The 15,949-nt window shown below is 41.1% G+C and overlaps 1 protein-coding gene across 7 annotated transcripts in view; it reads right to left on the bottom strand.

Moving 5' to 3' along the window:
- Window positions 1-10,632, bottom strand: part of MOSPD1 (motile sperm domain containing 1) — a 69,118-nt gene extending 58,486 nt beyond the window's left edge. For 3 of the 7 annotated variants that reach the window (XR_004539653.1, XR_004539652.1, XM_033946793.1), the window contains exon 1: window positions 10,377-10,527. The gene's annotated coding sequence lies outside the window, so the exon portion shown is untranslated. Of the gene's footprint in view, window positions 1-10,151 lie in introns of all 7 variants that reach the window. The other 4 variants (XM_033946797.1, XM_033946795.1, XM_033946794.1 and 1 more) reach the window with 4 other exon arrangements.
- Between the last annotated feature and the right edge of the window lie 5,317 nt (window positions 10,633-15,949).

Genomic DNA, 15,949 nt, shown 5'->3' with positions numbered 1-15,949 from the left:
ATTAAAAACCATCGTAAATATGGTGAAACCGCGAATAACATGGTGGGAGATCTGGCCTGTTCCTGAAGGAGAGGCAAAACACGGTGAAGAAAATGCTGGGAATCAGCGATTTTCTCTGTAAACGCTTAGAATCAGTGATTTCTCTATGCAAACTGACATAATTTTGGGGGGAGGAGCCAGCAAGCTGAAAACCGTGAATAATTGAAACCGCGATTGCTGAAACCGTGAATACGGAGGGTGAAATGTAAATATAGGTCCAAGTTTGAGCTCCTGTAGAACCCTCCTAGGCAAATTAATTCATGGAACTGATGTGTTTCATGCCCTTAGTACCATTGGAGAGCTTGCTATCTCCATAAAGACTGACCCTCTGGGTTCAAAGTTTGTAATCTGCATGCTGGCAGAAAACTGGAGCTCATAAATGGCCTTTATAAGATTCTTGTGGTAAAGCTTACATTTGGATCCAAAGATGGGAAAACAAGGCATGCAGAATGTAAGGTTTTTTAATGTTTCTTAACTAATCCTACAAACTATTTCAAATAAGAATGAATATTGTATACAAATATTACTGGGATCTTGCATGCTTCTATGAAGGAGCAGCCAGTTTTTCACACACCAAGAGCTAAGTAGCAAGGAAATACAGTACCAAGACTGTACCCAGTGAAAAGGGGCCAATAGCTGAAAATTTCCTCATCTATCACCACCACCCCTACTAGTCATTCCCTCTACAAGTGCCCAACCTTCTAGGAACCTCAGGTGCGCATCAAAACTTCTGCTGCCTATACAAAGAAACAGCAGGCTGGTCACAGCTTCTGCTGCTGGCAGCTACACCTTGATTTCAAGCTGGTGAAGGACTTGTTCCATGCTCCATGGTGCTCACTAACTCCAATTAACACATGAAGAGGCCATATACAGCTTGTGAGATACTTGTTGGCCATTCCTATTCTAAAATCGACAAGTAAAAATGAACCCATCGATTCCACAGTTGGAAGGATTGCAGCCAAAAACATAAGGAAGAAGAAACTGCTGAACAATGTCCGTGATGCAGGATTTTATTCAGTCGATTAAAATATATCACAATTCAAGAATCCACATATGCGTTGAAGGTTGTAGACCCAACATGGTCCGTGTTTTGACTCCTCAGGGGTCTTAGCACTGAGAACACAGTGATAAAAATGTGAAGTTACTTTCAAGGCCACCTTGCTTACTCAGCGCATTATAGAACTCTGATATCTTACGAATAGGATTTTTAGGCATTACGTTCAATATCCAAATTTTTATCACTGTATTCTCAGTGCTAGGACCTTCAACACATATGTGGATTCTTCAATTGTGATGTATTTTAATTGACTGAATAAAATCCTGAATCACGGACATTGTTACCGCAGTTTCTTCTTCCTTTTGTTTTTGGCTGCATTCCTATTCTATATATTTATTTATAATTTTCAACAACAAATACAAGAAAATAAAACTTCTTGTAGAGAAATACAGCAATAATAAAGTTTACAAATTATCATTTTAAACAAAAAAAATGAAAAGTAGAATAATTGTATGTCCTTCCTTAGACCACAAATAACAAGGGGGAATTACGGCCAGAATATACGTGCGCTGGTAGGGCTAGTCTCAGTTGGAGTGCTGGTCTTTGACCAGAGGGCCGCCGGGGACTGCTGGGCATGATGGACCACTGGTCTGCCCAGCGGCAGCAATTCCCATGTTCTTAAGAAATTTAATCATTAGGGCAAAAAATTAAAGGAAAGGCTTAATACAGACTTGCTTTCTTATAATTCACTTCGTCAACTTCAGGCTATCTTTTTCAGCTCCAGAAAAGATTTTAAATGGTCAGGGTTAAAAAATACATACTTAGGTTGGGCATACTTCACTATACACTTGTAAGGATATGCTAATAAAAAAGATGCTCCCAGGGATATTACTTCATGTCTTAAAGAAAGAAACTGTTTCCTTCTTTCTTGGGTCACCTTTGTTACGTCTAAGTATGCCCATATTCTCTTGCCATAAAAATTTTTTTTAGAAAACTTAAAGTATAATTTCATAAATGAGTCCAAGTCTTGTTGAAATACAAAGGATATCAATAGTGTTGTTCTCAGTGTTGAATCAAAAATGGATTCCTCAAGGAAAGTGAATATATTTTTAACGTCAATTTGTGAAGATTGCATATTCTCACCTTCCAAGGCTGGGACTGGAGGAATAAATTCTGAAGAATATTTCAGAACTTCTAAGAGATATTTTTTAAATATTTCATAGGGAGAAATCCCTGGAGACTTAGGAAAGTTCAAAACTCTCACATTCAAACTTCGGTTGTAATTCTAAATATTCTTTATTTTCTGATGCATCAATTTGCTATCCTTTATTGCAGCTGTTTTATAAGCTTGTATTGATTGGACTTCATTTTGTAATTTCCCAATTCAATTTTTAGTTTCAGTATTTAACTGTTCAAAAGTTTTAGTTAGATTACCCAGTTTGGCTCCAAGAGCCTTTACCTCTTCAGTTGTCTTCATTGTGGCAATGTCCAATTTCTGGAGCGTCTTAAAGATTGCAGCTAAAGAGTCCTCTCTGATAGGGGAAAATTCCCCAATGCTGGTCTGCTTTGGCAGAAGCTCATCTGCCATGAAGCCTTCCTCCGTGGTTGGATCGGGTGCACTCTCGGCTCCTCTTCCTTCCACTTCCAGGGCAGCTGCCTCGGTCGGGCAGGGAGGCGGGACATCCGGTGCAGGCGATAGCGAGGTCTCCTGTCCCAGAGAGAATGAGCCTTCCCTACTCATTCTCGCAGCGGGAGTCAAATCGCCCGTTCGAGAGCAAACCGCTGGCAGGTAATTTTCCAGTGTACGCTGTGAGAGGGCAGACGAGGGGGTTGAGGTGGTAGGCGCTCTCACACTACCCTTCCTTTTTGTATGTGATATTTTGTAAGAGAAATTTACTGTTTTCTTAATCGGGCAGCATGCACCTCCGCAGCTACCTGAGCATTCTCAACCCTGCCAGACTAGCGCCGCCATCTTGGCTACTCTCCCAGAGGCCTTTGGCTGCATTCCTATTCTAAATCATAAAACTGTACCTTGTTATGAACACCAGACTATGCATACTGAAGACCCCTCTCTCCCTTTTTTTTTTTTTTTTTTGCAACTCTTATTTCAGGCTTAGACAAACCATATATTCAAATAACATACAAATAGATAAATATCTGAGGTTCCTCAATTCCATTAACCCTCTCAGACTAACTTAGGACCTGCAAGAACTACCTCTCCCCCATGGCAATCCCCCTGCATCCACAAATCCATCCAAACTTAACCCATCCTTCTATCAAACTGCACCCCAAAAATTTCCCACTCTACTCCTATTTATAGTATTCCTATGTTACCCTCAGCAACAACCCATCAAACAAAACTGCTACCCGCAACCTTATTTAGCATCTCTCTAATCCCTTCTTACCCTCCCCCACTTCCCCCATCATGCTCCTGCATGCCTTATTTTCTTTTTTTTTTGGGGGGGGGTTAAACATTTTCTTTAGTCATCAGTAAAGACAATGAGGCACCATCATTTTTCAGTAATATTTTACAAACAATTAAAAAAACTCCTTCCTTTTTATCTCCAGGACACAGGAAAACACCATTTCTCTTCTAGCTGGGCTCTTATCTAGAGGAGGTATTACCATTGTCAGTTCTGTTGCATTCCCTCTCCCTCTTTTTTTCCTCCTCCACCCAACTAGTTATCCTGCATGCCTTGTTTCTTTGTTTTCATTGTGATTCTTGTTTTGGGTATTTGCTAAGGTAAATTGTTTTAAATATAGAAACATGATGGCAGATAAAGACCAAATTGAACAACCAATCTGACCATCTGCAGTAACCATTATCTCTTTCTCTCTCTGCGAGATCCCTTACCATTAAGATAAAGTGGTAATAAAGCTGGTCTTTTATTTTCTCTCAAAAGGACCCCTTTTCATTGGTTCTCTATATCCCAGCAGGTCTTCAGTAGGATCAATTGGCCTGCAGGGCATTAACCCCTCACACTACTGCTTATTCTTCCTATTAACGCTTCAGATACCAAAATGGGCATTTTGAAATATCCTGCTCATGGCATCCCTCCCCCCCCCCAAAAAAAAAAGTCCATCTCACAGCAATTTTCGAGCAATGATGTCCAGATTCCCTGTTTGAAAAAATATGAGGACATTGCTATGCTGGAGATGTCCATCCTGAACAACCATTTTAAAAACTGAAACATTTACATTTATAAATGGGGTAGGGGGAGAAACTAAGCACAGGGATGTCTGTCTGGCAGTCATCTTATTAAAATGGCCACACGGATGTTCTTGCCTAGTGGTTAGCGCAGTAAACTGTATACAAGGAACATAGGTTCAAGTCCCACTGTAGCAATTTTTTTGTGTGATTCTTCCAGGCATAGAAAAATACCTAACAACCTGAATGTAGGCTTTTAGGTGTCATATTTTTAAGTACAGTAAGTATTTTATTATTCCTGAATGAAGACCAAGAGTCATTCCATGCCAAATGGTCCAATTTTGAAACATGTCTCCAGTCGACCATCTCAGAATTCCATGAAATTTTAAGTATCTACATTATATAAACCAAAACTACTAGCTCAGAATTGGCTTATTTATACAGTTTTTGACACTGAATTCAGAAATACTGATGGAGTTACCCAAATTGATTACTTTTTATCATTATTGCCTAGCAAAATGGGCCAAAAAATTCATTGCACAAAATGAGGATCATATCAAATACCTCATAACTTTACAAGTACTGTATATTAACAATACTAGTTTCTGTGCAAATATGAATTATGAGCAGTCCAGCAAGAGTCCCTGCAAAAATATGGCATGGCATGGTAAAAGTGCCCTGGTAAACCAGAGCTTTCATGTTGCCTTGTTTTTTTCAGGGCAAAATATTTCCATCTTATATGGGCCATCTTATATGTTTTTCTTTTTTATACCACAAGAAAAAGCACCTTTTCTTCTACACAAAGGACAATGTTCAGCATCTTGCTCCCAGACCTTCTATGGCAGGGCTGCCCAAGTCCGGTCCTCGAGATCTACTGGCAGGCCAGGTTTTCAGGATATCCACAATAAATATGCATGAAAGAGATTTGTATACCAAGAAAGCAGTGCAGGCAAATCTCTCTCATGCATATTCATTGTGGCTATCCTGAAAACCTGGCCTGCCAGTAGAGCTCAAGGACCAGACTTGGGAAGCCCTGTTCTATGGCCTTCAAACTGTTCGAAACACAAGCATGGTCTATGGTGCACATTGAAACCAGGAGTTAATGCAAAGAGCATGATTTTTTATGATTGGGGATGCACTTATTTATAAAATGCTGTTAATTTATGTAATGTAGATTCTGAAAGTAGCCACTTTTGTCAGTCTATTGCAGGGGTCTCAAATTCCCTCCTTGAGGGCCGCAATCCAGTTGGGTTTTCTGGATTTCCCCAATGAATATGCATGAGATCTATGTGCATGCACTACTTTCAATGCATATTCATTGGGGAAATCCTGAAAACCTGACTGGATTGCAGCCCTCAAGGAGGGACTTTGAGATCCCTGGTCTATTGTGATTGGAACGAAAGTACCCCTCACTTCATATGTTCTAGTTCAGTATTTCTCAACTCTATCCTGGAGTACCCCCTTGCCAGTCAGGTTTTCAAGATAGCCACAATTAATTTGCATGAGAGAAATTTGCATATAATGGAGGCAGTGTATGCAAATCAAGTTTATGCAAATTCAATGTAGATATCCTGAAAACCTGACTGGCAAGGGGGTACTCCAGGACCGAGTTGAGAAACACTGCTCTAGTTCAGGAACAAATGTATATCCGAGTCTAATATTTTGCACAGCTTAGTTTAAGGCCTTAGGCTACTCATACATAAAATTTCATGGAATTCTAAGATGGTCAACTGGGGACCACAATATGGAATGATCTCCCCAGAAAAAAAATGAATAGGGTTACAATGGGATTTGAACATGTGTTTCCCAGTTTACAGTTTATAGGACTAACCACTAGGCTACTCCAACACTGCTTGCTACTTTTGTTTAGAATGGCCATAATATCTCCAGCTGACAGAGCCTGGTTTTCCTTTTTGGTTTCTTTTTCAGGGGAGAGGGAGGGAGGTAGCAGCTACTGGGGGATTAAGGAGGGGGTCATGTCTTAATCCCTCCAGTGATCAATCAGAGTACCTTTCTGTAACTTGGATGTGACTGAAACAGATCTAGACAAAATTGTCCTTTTTAGACATGGATGTTTCTTCTCATTTGAAAATCGCTGCTGGCTGTCCTACTTTCGGCCTTCCTGAGGAAAACATGCCATGATACTTGCTATTTGGATGAACTGCAATGTGAATGTATCTATCTGCTTCAAAAATGAGCAAGCATCCAAATGCCCTGTTTTTTATGTCATGTTTAATTTCTTTTTTTTCTGATTGTTTTTGGATTGTTTTTTTTTATTAACCCCCCTAAGCCGTGGTAGAGGTTTCTACTGCAGCCCAAAGCCCTAAATGCTCCAACGCTCATAGAATTCCTATAAGAGTTGGAACATTTAGCACCCTGGGCCGCAGCAGAGGTATCTACTGCGGCTTAGCAAAAGAGGGTCTAAAGTATTAATTGCACAGCCCCAAGGAACCTATTTTATTAATGGTATATAAAAATGGCAAATATATAAAAAAAAAAATTTTTTTTTTTTTTTTTACCTGGCAGTTTTTTCCTACTCCTTTGGGTTTCTAGCTTAATTACAACTTGGTCTGGGATTTGGCGCATTAAGTCTTCTTTCACAACTATCCAGGAATTTTTCACTTTGTTTAATAACTCAAGAACGTAAGAATAGTTTTACTGGGTCAGACAAATGGTTCATCAAGCCCAGAAGCTCGTTCTCATGGTGGCCAATCCAGGTCCCTAGTATCTGGCCAAAACCAAAAGAGAAGCAATATTCCAGCATCTCAAAGAATAGCAAGATTCCGGAATCCCAATGAGAGCAACATTCCAGAGCCGAGATTGTGATGTCATAATGCCTCATTCCACAGTGCCTCAGAGCCAATCTCATCAGTGATGTTACAATGGCTTAATTGTTCTACACTTGGCTCACGTAAGAACATAAGAATAGCCATACTGGGTCAGACCAAGGGTCCATCAAGCCCAGTAGCCTGTTCTCACTAGTACCTGGCTAAAACCCAAGGAGTAGCAACATTCCATTCTATCGATCCAGGGCAAGTAGAGGCTTCCCCCATGTCTTAATAACAAACTATATACTTTTCCTCCAGGAATTTGTCCATACCTTTCTTAAAACCAGTTACGCTGTCCACCTGCCAAGTTACTTTTCCCAACTATTGTACCGACACTTCCTGGCAATCTTGAACCTAAATTCAGTACCCAATGACCATGACTCCTTCCTCCTCAGGGCTGCATATGCCATCTCTTCAGCATCCCAGCCTCAGTAGACTCAGGCAGCAGAAGACCTAAATTTGGAATCAAACTCAATCCTTCAAAGTTTGTTTGTTTTTTAATCAAGAAGCCAAAAAATCTCACACTGCACGTAACTATTCTTAATTAAGCACTCTCCAACACATCATACCTCGACACTATTGACATGCATGCCAGAAGAGCTCAATCTAGTAATTTTCATTAGGATTATGCGAGAAAAGAAACTAAAAACACCAGCCCTCCAATCCTGAATTATGTTTTCTTAAAATTTTCTATAATACCTTTCCAGAATATAGGTCAAAGCGGTTTACAAATTATCACTGGCTTTCACAAAGGTGAGGTAAATACTCCAACACTCAACGAATTCCTATGAGTGTCGAAGTGTTTACCTCGCCAACCCTATAAAAGGAGTCCTATAAAAGAATAAAAAAGAAAGCCAGACAAAAATAGGACAGATAATCTTAAACACAAAGCGCAATCACATATATTAAAACTAGAGAACTGTTCTTCACACACAGTACCCTAACTCCAAAAACTACTCCTGGGGGAATTCTACGTAACTGCACAGCCCAGAATTTGTGCAGAATGCCCTGGCTCCACAGAATTCTGCTCAGTGTCAGCATTATGTCTCCCCTCCCCCCAGTGACATCATGCAGGTTCCTTGGTTAGCATAAATAGTCTGGTCTAAAGTGGCATAGGAGAAAGTGATTCAATGTATGAGCGGTTCACTTCCTTCTCATCCTCCTGCCTATCTCTGTAGGGGGAAGGGAAGAGCCAGCCCCATAGGCACAATGAAGGGGAGGGCAAACAGATGTGAACGTGCCATGGTGGGGGGGAGAGCAGATAAATGTGAATGTGCCATGAAGGAACTTGGAGCTTGAAGAGGGTAATAATGCTACACACAGCACTGCACTTTCGAACATTTTGCACATAATTCCCTCAGGAGTAAAATAAAAAAAAAACTATCAGTCAGTAGTCAACAAAAGCTTCATTTAAAAAAAAGTGTTTTCAGTACTGATCTAAATTTATAGGAGAGAGTTCCTCATGGACAGAAGATGGGAGAGTTTCAAAGTTTGTTATCAAGGAAAAAAGAGCAAAATGCCTGGATAATTTATAATAGGAATGGGATAGAGCAGGGAGAACCAAATTATGGGAGACCATGAAATGAAGGGATCTAGAAGGAATATAAAAGGTAGTATCAAATTGGACACCTGCGGAGGGTCACCTGCGTGAAGGGCCTTGTAAATGCAAAATCTTGAACTGAATACATTGTCAAACTGGTAACTGGTGCAAAATCTTCAATAAAAGGGAACAATGATTGAGCATTACAAAGAAAAGGACCAGTAGTATTTTGTGATGGCTGTAACAGAGATTGTCACACTGTGATAGTGTAAACATGATATCAAAAGTTTATGAATTAATTCTGAATCTAGCTTCCATGCTCCAACTTATCATTAATTTGCCAGAGCCTTACTTCAGGCTACAGGTCAAAAGATGAAGAGACAACAGATTTTTTTTAAATCTGAATACATGATAGCAACAATAGGTATTGCACTACTGTAGACAGAGTACATTCAGCTCTTCCTATCCACTGTCTTAAAAAAGCCATATTTAGCAATCAGGATGGAAGCTGGAACAAATAGCCTTAATAATAAACACTGGGAATGCTTAAGTGAAATATTCATACAAGGGTTTAAGGAAGAAATCTGGTAGTTTATTATTCTTTGGAGTGCTTTATGCTTTTCAAAAAAATAAAAGAATTTGCTATGTAATCAATTGTCAATATGCAATATTTGGATTACAAAAATAACAAAAATTAAAACTAAACCTACCTACAGTTTACTAGAATGAGTATTGGGACAAACGCTATATTCTGAATGACTGAGTCAACCGTATGCCTTCCAGTTTAGGAATGAATGAACACCTAAATTATCATTTGCTAAATATTTATTTAGCACGCCTTTGAAAACTAGATTAGGCAAGATGACATACGTAGCTATTATGACCATACTTGATTTTCTGTGTATCAGCGGAGGACCTGCACACAGGGCTTTAGGAACACAACACCTACATCTTACTTTACTGAAACCTTCTTCCACCTGGAATGGATAAGCAGGCGAAGCTTTCAACACTGTATTACAGTACTCTCAAGATCGGAATTAAAAGCACCTCTTAAAATGATGGTGCTTGTATTTTTAACCAACACTCTAAGCACTGCAGATATAAATTAAGTAATGTATGTGCAATAGGAGTTGACCCAGGATTGTTGTTTGTTTGTCTGCCCCTCTCCCTCAGTCAGTCATTACACTAGTACTTAGGCGACCTGGTAATCTGTGCAAAGCTGTAACCTGAGTTTATATAACGACTGCCTATTAAGGAGGCGGTAGGTGCTCGATCCTCTCATCGCGCAATCTCTGCCTACGCCCCGGGCTCCACGTGGCTAGTCACGTGAGCATGTTTACAGCCGCTTCCACAGGTGCAGAAAGCAGTGGCAGGGCCTCAACAGTAAACAACCAATTCTGAACTGGGGAGGGGAAAGGAGTCTTCCAGACAACTCTCCACCACCACCATCCTTTGTCCAAAAGGAGGCGCTAGAAGTGTTCGACCCAAGGCCATAATCGGCGCGGAGGCAGAGACAGGTATACCGGGAAGGGAATTCCCAGTCCTTCCTGAACAAACATTCACAATCCGAACGTGAATCGCCTTTTCACTGCGCCTAACCTTAAAGGGAGCAGAAGAGAGTAAACCACCGGCCCAAACATACGCTTTCTCCATCAGCTGATAAGCAGAGGTGGCACCGCGCGGATACCTGCACTCCGGCGCCGAGGTTGCCGGACTGGGACCACCAGATCAGCGCGAGGCTACGGCAGCGTTGCCAAGTGGACGGTTCTCACACCACGTCGGGTTCCGTTTTTTTAAAGTGATGAATGGGAATTCTTTATTCACCTGGCTACCGTTAACTACGAGCCACACAGCTTCCCTTTCTCCCTTCTTGCTTTCTGCATTCAGCTCCCGCGCCTACCGGGAAAAAGGAACGTGAAGCGAGTGCAATATTCCTCTCGGCGCTTGCGCACCAGCATGCGTACGTCACAGCCTGTAACACCAACCGCTGCTTCCGGTTCCGCAGAAATTTGCATCGCGCATGATCGGAGAAGGGGGTTGCGGAAAGGCGGGTATTTGAGTGGTGGTGGACAAGGACAAGAAGGAGGGGAGGGTTGCCGTCATATTTGTTCTCAAGTTGCGATTCTTCCCTCCTTTTCACTGGTGACTGTGTTTGCGATGCTTCTATAGCAGATTACATATGTTACTTCGCTGTGGTAGTATGTGGAGGAGAAAGAGCCCCAGTGTTCAGAGGGGAGCGGGGATGCATGAATAAACTTGATGTGGTGGGGGTAAGGTAGGTTTTCCTGTCTTCCCTTCTCTCCCTATTGTTGCCACTCAGTTTCACTTTTTCTCCCCGTGCTCTGTTGTTACAGAATGACATGGGGAATTCTGTCCCTGTCACCAAAATTATATACAGGATGAGAAAGAACATATATTCATTTCAAAAAATACCCTTCTCAAATGTCATTTCAATTTTCTTAGTCCAAGTTATCCAGAGGTGTAAATCCACTATGAATAGCTCCTGAACTTAAATCCTTTTTAGTTACTATCAAAGGGGCTGAGCCTCAGATCCCCATGTGTTGTATGTGTTTTACAATCACACTCGAAAAAGAATTAACCTCACTGTCTCATGCTCCCCTTCTGCCCGGGATCTAAAAGTTAAGTCCCTGTTTTAATATAAGTTTAAGAACTATAAGTATTTTTGATTAGCAACAGGGCAGGAGGGGAGCATGAGCCAGTGAGGTTAATTCCCTTTCTAGTGTGATTGTAAAACACATACAACACATGGGATCTGAGGCTCAGCCCCTTTGATAGTAACTAAAAAGGATTTAAGTTCAGGAGCTATTCATAGTGGATTTACACCTCTGGGTAACTTGAAATGAAATGACATTTGAGAAGGGAATTCTGTCCCTGTCCCATCCCTGCAAGCTGTTACATCAAAACAGGACAGAGCTTGCAGGGATGGGACAGTATGGGAACAAATTTATCCTTCTGTCATTCTCTAGTTTTTACCCATTGTCCTCTAATAATCAGCCATCCTTAGCCCCAGCCAGGAAGCCATTCACCACACACACACCCTATCTGTATCCTAGTAAGACAAATGTCCTTCTAAGTCCATACCCCTTCAAGTCAGTGAGCTGTCACCCACACCCAGTAAGTTGGTCAGCTGCCACCCCTTGCCCCTATCAGCAAGGCAGCCTCCTCCTAGCATTCTAGCATTCAGAGTTTACAGGTAGTCATTGACTTACAACCATGTTCCGTTCTGACCAAGCAGTCATAAAGTGATTTGGACATACGGTAAGTCAGATATTCTTTTTTATTTATTTATTTTTGCTGTTTTATATACATTACAAGAATTTTTATACCCTTTTTATCATCTCTACATACTGTATAAATACAGAAAACACAGAAAAAAGTACAAAATCTTTTATTGACTGTTCATGCTTGGTTAATTTGTGTGAAACTGAACATGATGAGTGAGGGCGTGTTAAGGTGTGTCCAGACTGTGGAATAGATGAGGATGTGTTGATCGGCCTGTGCCAATAGGCCAGTTGGTGCTGAATTGAAATCGATGGGTGTTGGAAGCCAAGCCAGACTGCGTAGTGCCTCCATATACCGGATGTATGAAATATTTAAACAATATCAATCCATGCTAATTGGGTAATGTTGCCAAGCAAGGTCATAAAGTCAAACAGTTGTATGTCACTTAGGTCGTTAGTCAATGACTGCCTATATTATCCTTCACTTTGGTGTTTCGGGAGCAAGAACTTTATCCTTCATGTATTGCCTGGTTATGTGTGAGTCTGAGCTATGTGCTGCAGGAACTCTCATGCTAGTCTTACAAGAGCTCCAGCATCACACATCTTAGACTCATACAGAGCTACATGATACACAAAAGAGGAACTTTGACAACATCGTCAGCAGCAGCCACAAAAAAAACCCACATGCACTTTTAAACAGGCACAAAAATCCCAGGTGCCAATCAAAAAGGTCTAGTTACCATGGTGACCTAGCACCTAGAATATTGTAAGCTTATGGGATTTATTTTAGTTTACATTCTCTCCTCTAGTTTTGATAGTTCTCTGCTCTGGTTAAGGGTGGATTATAAATAATAAATCTGAAATCTTACTTTAAATAAACTAGTGAATGTTGCTATTGTGATGCCAAGGAAAAGAACACAGGAGAAAATTCCTTCTCACAAACGAGACTCAAAGAAAGAACAGCGAAGGGGACCTCTGTGTTCTACAATTTCATTTTCTTGAAGACTCGACATGTACGTGCTTCGGTCTAAATGGCCTGCATCAGGAGTCTTAACAGAAGTCTAGATATTATTCAGCAGCCCTCTATTGTCTTGTAAAGATGAACACATTCAATATAACATTGTATTAATGAGTTATTGAGGATAAATAAAATTGTAGAACACAGAGGTCCCCTTCGCTGTTCTTTCTTTGATTCTCCTTTATGAGAAGGAATTTTCTCCTATGTTCTTTTCCTTGGCATCACAATAGCAACATTCAGTAGTTTATTTAAAGTAAGATTTCAGATTTATTATTTATAATCCACCCTTAACCAGAGCGGAGAACAATCAAAACTAAAGGAGAAATAAGTTAAGCAAATATTCAAGTGGGATTTTCCCTTTATTTATCCTCAAAAACTCATTAATATAACATCATATTGAGTGTGTTCATCTTTACAAGACAATAGAGAGCTACTGAATAATATCTAGACTTCTGTTAAGACTCCTGATGCAGGCCATTTAGGCCAAAACACGTACGTGTCGAATCTTCAATAAAATAAAATTGTAGAACACAGAGGTCACATTTGCTGTTCTTTCTTTGATTTGCTATTGTGATGCCAGCAATGCCTTCCCTCTCAGGCTATGAATATTAGCTTTACTGCAGTGGTCTTCAACCTTTTCCATATAAAGTGTCACAAAATGGAGATGAGAAAGCTCTGGGGGTCATCAAAGATTTTAGGCTTACAAATGTAATTTTAAATACTAGTTTTGATTATACAAGCATACCACCATCCAACAAAGCAACATTATGCAGGTAAATGTAAGCGATAAGGGTACACACAACACAGCCACTACATTTCGTTGCTGCCTGTCAGCCCATCTTGATGTAAAGTACCACAGACCTTTTCTCTAATTTTCAAACCTATCAAGTCAATATTAAAACGAAAAGTGTTTGTTCACCAGCAACCAATAAACCTGTAATTCCACTTAGCTTAGATTTTTGGGCCTGAGGTAGAGCAGAGGTGCACTGTTGGAAGGTTTGGCCACTTCTACAGATACAGAAAAAGCTCCATGAAGCTCTAGGTATTGTGTGACTGCGTGGTTACATTGACGTGCATGCAAATGCCAAATGACTTGCCTCTTCCTATGTGTGCATGTGCATGCAAGTCAATGTGATCATGCAGGCACAAGGGAACATTATGGGGCCTTTACCCACCTTAGTGGCAGGGGTTGTTGGATTAAGGGCCACAAAATTGGACAGCGGGGGCTTCATGTTGGAGACCACTGCTCTACAGCATCCTCTGTTCTCATTGCCACAAAAAGCAGGAGTTGGGTCAAATGATAGATTTAGGTGTCAGCCACCCTCTAGGTATTGTTAGTTCTGGCCCTCTGTGATCTTCAGTTCCCCACACCTCCCAGAATTCCAGTGCCAGCCCCAATTTCCAAATAACGATTTCTCCTCCAGGATCCCTGATGTCATTTCCAAACTCCAATTTTTGTATTTTAGACAGGACTGCCCTCCTGTGTACCTTTAGTGCTTCCCTGACACTCTTCCACACACACACACCCTGTATGGCTGGTGGTACTTTCTACACAATTCATCAGTGGGAAGTGGCAGATCTTCAGCCTTGTGTCTCAGCTGGGAGTCAGCTTTGTAGACTGCTGGAGAGCAAGGAGAATCACATTGAGGAAAGCAAGTCTTTGGCACCTAAGATTAATGAGAAGCCAGAAACAGCAAAGAAAGCAATAAGAACCAGCATGTCTTCAGCCTTTTGAGTTGCCAGGGAGCTGATATACCAGTGCGTCTTCAGCCTCACACATTGCCACCAGAGATGTGCTGGCCTAATGTGTCTGTGTAGAAATGCGTGTCTGGAAAATTAAGCTGATCTCCCACGCAGCAACATTCAAGTAGAGGTATGTAAATCACCCCAAGCTACTCTGTTCTAAGTTCATGGTTAAAAATGCTTGGTATTTATTAGGAAAACAATCAGTAGCATCATAGCTGTTACTTTAGAGAGGTATTCAGGACTAATTTGCTGCAGAATCTGCTCTCTACTACTGTATCATTCTTTTACATTAAAATTTTTTTTTAAAGCCATTATGTGGTACATGAAGAACAGAGTGAAATGAAAGAAACACATTTGACTATAGTCAAAAGGTTTTGGCTATATCAACCAGTTCTGTTTTCTTAGCTACTACTACTTAACATTTCTATGGCACTGCTAGACATACACAGAGCTGTACATTAATGCTAAGTCCGAGAGCTTGTTTCGACAGGCAAATTTAACAATGGACTAGATGGCCTGAGTTGGTTGCCCATCGAGACCTTGCTAGAAAGGTCTTGGGGAGGGGGGGAACTGTGGACTACTGTTGGTAGGTAGTGCAGGCAGGGGAGATGGAGAAGCTGTAGGGAAACATTTCCACCCGGTAGCTTTAATCTGATAGGGCAGAAACCGGAGAGCAAAGGATTATGGGTGGGAGTATAAAGGGGGTGACCTCTGAAGCTCAGGACCATTCCCTGCTCCTCGGAAGTGGCTTTCCTTCCCTCCCACCCAGTCATCTGAGGATGGTTAGGGTATTTACTTACAAATGCATTCCCCAAATTTAGAGCTTGCCTCTTGCAATGGATCCAAACAACTCTCACGGAAGGCCAATTCCCACAAGACCTAGGGGAAATCATAATCACCCCAATACTGAAAGATCCCAAAGGACCAATAGACACCCCCTCCAACTACCGACCCATCGCCTCAATTCCATTATATGTTAAACTAATAGAAGGCCTGGTTGCCCAATACCTCACCAACTACCTTGAAGACCACAACCTATTCCACCCAACTCAATCGGGGTTCAGATCTAACCACAGCACTGAGACACTGCTAGTTTCCCTTCTAGATATAGCCCGACAGCACCTTAGCAAAGGAAGAAGGATGCTGATAATTCAACTCGACCTCTCTGCCGCATTTGACCACACTATACTTCTTCAGATATTAGAAGCAATAGGGATCTCAGGCAAAGTATACAATTGGTTTCAAGGATTCCTCAAAACAAGAACATACAGAGTAAAAACAAAGGATCTTATATCAGAGCCTTGGACCAATCCCTGCGGAGTACCTCAAGGTTCCCCACTGTCACCCATGCTCTTCAATCTTTTCATTTCCTCCCTCGGTACCCTGTTAGA

The sequence above is a fragment of the Geotrypetes seraphini genome, chromosome 5 (assembly GCF_902459505.1).
Source record: "Geotrypetes seraphini chromosome 5, aGeoSer1.1, whole genome shotgun sequence".
NCBI lineage: Eukaryota > Metazoa > Chordata > Amphibia > Gymnophiona > Dermophiidae > Geotrypetes > Geotrypetes seraphini.
The sequence above is the reverse complement of the archived record's forward strand: the minus strand, read 5'-3'. Positions and strand labels throughout refer to the sequence as shown.